The sequence below is a fragment of the Erinaceus europaeus genome, chromosome 7 (assembly GCF_950295315.1).
Source record: "Erinaceus europaeus chromosome 7, mEriEur2.1, whole genome shotgun sequence".
NCBI classification, from domain to species: Eukaryota; Metazoa; Chordata; class Mammalia; order Eulipotyphla; family Erinaceidae; genus Erinaceus; species Erinaceus europaeus.
Window position 1 is genome coordinate 53,194,834 of NC_080168.1, and position 5,161 is coordinate 53,199,994.

Consider the following 5,161-nt stretch of genomic DNA (forward strand, 5'->3'; position numbering starts at 1 on the left):
GGTCCTTACGCTGGTCCTTGCACTTTGCGCCACGCGCGCTTAACCCACTGCGCTACCACCTGACCCCCTGAAATTACTTTGTTATGTGCTGTCTTATCTTCTCCACTTGCCTTAACCTGTCAACCAATTACTGTTCTTCCTTTGATCATTTCTTTAAAAGACCAAAAACATTTACTTTAAGGAGAGAGAGGGGGGATGGCGAGAGAGGGAGAGGGAGAGGGAGAGGGAGGGGGAGGGGGAGGGGGAGGGGGAGGGGGAGGGGGAGGGAGAGGGAGAGAGAGAGAGAGAGAGAGACAGAGGAGCATTGCTTAGCTCTTACTTATTGTGGTTCTGGGGAGTGAACCTGGGACCTTGGAGCCTCAGCCATGAAAGTCTTTTGCAGAACCATTCTGCTGCCTACCCTGTACAGTTTATTTCTGACTCTTGGCTACTTTCATTTGCAACATAGAATTGATGGAATAGAATTAGGAAAAGTCTTGGCAAGAACTACACCCTTATGTTTCCTCTTAGCTCTAAAGCCCGTAAGAGAGATCTTGACCAACTTTCCCTGGTTTGCCTGACTTTCTCAGTATTAACACTCAGAAGTCCCAGATTCCACAGATTCCTCATCTGTGAGCAAACTGGGATAATCAGTCCTCTTACAGTGGGGCCGTTTTTGCATAGTAACTGTCACTTCTTAATTTTTGTCTTGCATCTCTAATAAATGTTTAATGTTCTATTTAAATTTCTTTTGGGGGCAGGGATACAGTTCAGAAAAGGAGAATGTGTTATTATGTAGGTTTCTGAGTTCCTTGGGTTCCTGGGACCCCATAAACAAGCAATAATGTGCTGGGGAGATAGCATAATGGATATGCAAAAGACTTTCATGTCTGAAGTCCCAGGTTCAACTGCCAGAAGCACCATAAGCCAGGGCTGAGCAGTGCTCTGGTAAAAAAGAAAAAAAGAAAAAGAAACAACAGACACTAAAAATAAAACAAAACTGTCTTTTTATTTTTGAAAAAAGCCAGTGTTAATATAGCCCTAATAGCAAGTTTACTTTGTAGCTAATAAAAATAGGTCAGCATAAATAATTTTCTTTGACCACGGCAGATTAGAAGAAATTCTCAAGAATTAAAGATTACTACTTAGAGCTAAACTCATGATTCCTAAAGATACTACTCCAGAGGGGAAATTATGCAAGCAAACCCAGCAAAGCCATTACATTGAACTTTGATTAAAATGTAACCTACAGATTTTCTTCTAAATTTGGTCTCTGGAAATCTGCAGGGAAAACTAGGCACAGTTGGAATGGTTGGAGGGTGTGGAGTGAAGAGTCAAAAATCCAAAAAAATCATATTAAAAAGAAAAGGCCACAAGGGAACACATGTGAATTACCTCTGACAGCTCCCCTAGTAACTGCTATCAGGAAAATGGAGCAAATCATGTCAAGTAAGAAAATTAACACTGGGGTGGAACTAAGATAATATCAATTATATAATTCACATCAAGCATCAGAAAACACAAGCAAATTAGGTTTTGACAGTAAAATTACCTGCCAACAAATCATAGAAGGAACTTCCAAATATATAATTAATTTTCATCACTCCAATCCAGTCATGGAGAACTAATTATATAGAATCACACTACAGGATAAACAATGCAGAGTATTTCAGCAACTACTGGTGTACTAGGGCATCACAATTTCAAAATATTAAGATATAGGTTCATTTTTTTTCCTCATAGCTTATGAACAATACAATTAGAGTTCATTAAACACAAGACTGAGTCTTCATTTAAAAGTGGTTTTTACAGAAGGGACACTATACCATGCTATATACTTCAGTGAGCTCTTGTTTTGAGCCTGTAAACAATCTTAGCAAACAAATTTTATAGTTCTGCAGATGTGCAAGTTGGGCAGTAATGTATGAGAGAGTTATTCAAATTATCACCAGAGTTAACTGTGGAGGTGTCAATATAGGAGGCAGAACGAAATGTAACCATCCTGTCTAAAACCTATGTTTCTCCTTAAAGGATGATTAAGCATACTGTTCTGAAATTATTTAAAAATACTTCAAAGAACTGAATGTTATCATGAAGTTGTTCTTATGAAACGATTAAGAAGGAAGGTTGTGGGTCGTCCAATGTCGGGAAATTATGAGGAGTCTCACAAAGCACCCTGCATTTTTCTGCCTCCAGGAGCCTGGCATTCCTTAAAACATTAAGCCAGCTCCCCCTGTTCCACCCTGTGTTCCTGATACTATGGCCTATCTACATAATCATTCTTTCGCCTGAAAGATCCCCACCCATTCCATTGCCTTTCTCTGCCCCTTTCCAAAAGAGATTAAGAGATACTGAAAACAACAACAGAGATCTATGGGATGACTTCAAAATAAATAATATATGCATTATTGGTTTACCAGAGGAAGAAAGAGAGGGAGGGGAAGAAACCATTCTTCAGGACATAATAGTTGAGAACTTCTCTAGTCTAGACAACACAAAAGACATAAAGGTTTAAGAAGCCCAGAGGATCCCAGACAGAATTAACCCAGACTTAAAGACACTGAGACACATCATATTTAGAATGGAAAGGAATAAAGACAAAGAAAGGATCCTGAAGCCTGCAAGAAAAAAGCAAAGAATCACTTACAAAATTAACTACAAAAGTCAGTGGCATTCCTCTATGAAAACACTAAGTTAGAAGAAGATGAAATCCAGATATAAATTTCTTTTACGATAGCAACATAAACAGTAAACTATGTAGGAATAAACCTAACCAAAGAAGTGAAAGACTTGTATACTGAAAATTATGAGTCACTACTCAAGGAAACTGAAAAAGACACAAAGAAGTAGAAAGATATGCCATGTTCATGGGTTGGAAGAATTAACGTCATCAAAATGAATATAATACCCAGAGTCATATACAAACTTAATGCTATCCCCAGCAAGATGCCAACCACATTTTCAGGAGAATAGAACAAATACTACAAATGTTCATCTGGAACCAGAAAAGACCTCGAATTGCCAAAACAATCTTGAGAAGAAAGAACAGAACTGGAGGCATCACACTCCCAGATCTCAAATTGTATTATAGGGCCATTGTCATCCAAACTGCTTGATACTGGAACATGAATAGACACACTGACCAGTGGAATAGAATTGAGAGCCCAGAAGTAAGCCCCTACACCTATGGACATCTAATCTTTGACAAAAGTGCCTCCACAGGGAGTCGGGCGGTAGTGCAGTGGGTTAAGCGCATGTGGCGCAAAGCACAAAGACTGGCGGAAGGATCCTGGTTCAAGACCCCGGCTCTCCACCTGCAGGGGAGTCGCTTCACAGGTGGTGAAGCAGGTCTGCAGGTGTCTATCTTTCTCTCCCCCTCTGTCTTCCCCTCCTCTCTCCATTTCTCTCTGTCCTATCCAACAACGACTACAACAATAAAACAACAAAGGCAACAACAGGGAATAAATACATAAAAAGAAAAAGTGCCTCTACACCTATGGACATCTAATCTTTGACAAAGGTGCCCAGACTCTTAAATGGGGAAAGCAGAGTTTCGACAACAAATGGTGTTAGAAAAAATGGGTTGAAACATGCAGAAGAACAAAACTGAACCACTATATTTCACCAAATACAAAAGTAAATTCCAAGGGGATTAAGGACTTGGATGTTAGACCACAAACTATCAGGTACTTAGAGTAAAATATTGGCAGAACTCTTTTCAGCATAAATTTTAAAGACATCTTCAATGAAACAAATCCAATTACAAAGAAGACTAATGCATGTATAAACCTATGGGACAACATAAAATTAAAAAGCTTCTGCACAGCAAAAGAAACCACCACCCAAACCAATACCCAATCAAAGAGACCTTTTACAGAATGGGAGAAGATCTTATGCCTTACATCAGACAAGACAAAATATATAAAGAAATTGCCAAACTCAACAAGAAGAAAATAAATAACCCCACCCAAAAATGAGAAGACATGGACAGAATATTCACCACAGAGATCCAAAAGGCCAAGAAACACATGAGAAAAAATGCTCCAAGTCTTTGTCAGAGAAATACAAATAAAGACAACAATGAGATACCACTTCACTCCTGTGAGAATGTCATACATCAGAAAAGGTAACAGCAGCAAATGCTGAAGAGCTTGTGGGGTCAAAGGAACCCTCCTGTACTACTGGTGGGAATGTAAATTGGTCCAACTCCTGTGGAGAGCAGTCTGGAGAACTCTCATGATCCTGCAATTCCTCTCCTGGGGATATATCCTAAAGAACCCAACACACCCTTTCAAAAAGATTTGTGTACACACATGTTCTTAGCAGCCCAATTTGTAATAGCCAAAACCTGGAAGCAACCCAGGTGTCCAACAAAAGATGAGTAGCTGAGCAAGTTGTGGTATATATACACAATGGAATACTACTCAGCTATTAAAAAGACTGACTTCACCATTTTCAGCCCATCTTGGATAGAACTTGAAGATACCATGTTAAGTGAAATAATTCAGAAACAGAAGGAAGAATATGGGATGATCTCACTCTCAGGCAGAAGTTGAAAAACAAGATCAGAAGAGAAAACACTAAGCAGAATTTGGACTGGAATTGGTGTATTGCATCAAAGTAAAAGACTCTGGGATGGACTGGGGGGAGAGTACAGGTCCAAGAAGGATGACAGAGGACATAGTGGGGGTTGTATTGTTATGTTGAAAACTAAGAAATGTTATGCATGTACAAACTATTATATTTACTGCTGAATGTAAAACATTAACCCTTCAATAAAGAAATTAAAAAAAAGAGTAGCAAATAATAATAATACATGAAAGACTTCTTTTGTTAAATCTTTGGGTATACTGCACAATGACATCAGAAGAGTTGTTTCTGCCTTGGACATACAGTATGAGAATCCATATAGATAAAGGCTAATTCTGGTAGACAGATAGTCACAGTGATAGAGGTCTGGAAACAAGTAAAACATAAATAAATAAATAAGTAAATAAATAAATATGTATATATTTATCATGATATTTTTGTGGCAAGCAGATGCCAGGTGAGAAAGAATCTTTCATGTCCATCTGTTGCCCAGAGCTCTAGAATGCTTTATAATTCCCCTCCCTGCCAAGAAATATACTTTTGTTTTTTAATACGTATTTATTATTTATTTATGTATTTTACCAGAGCACTG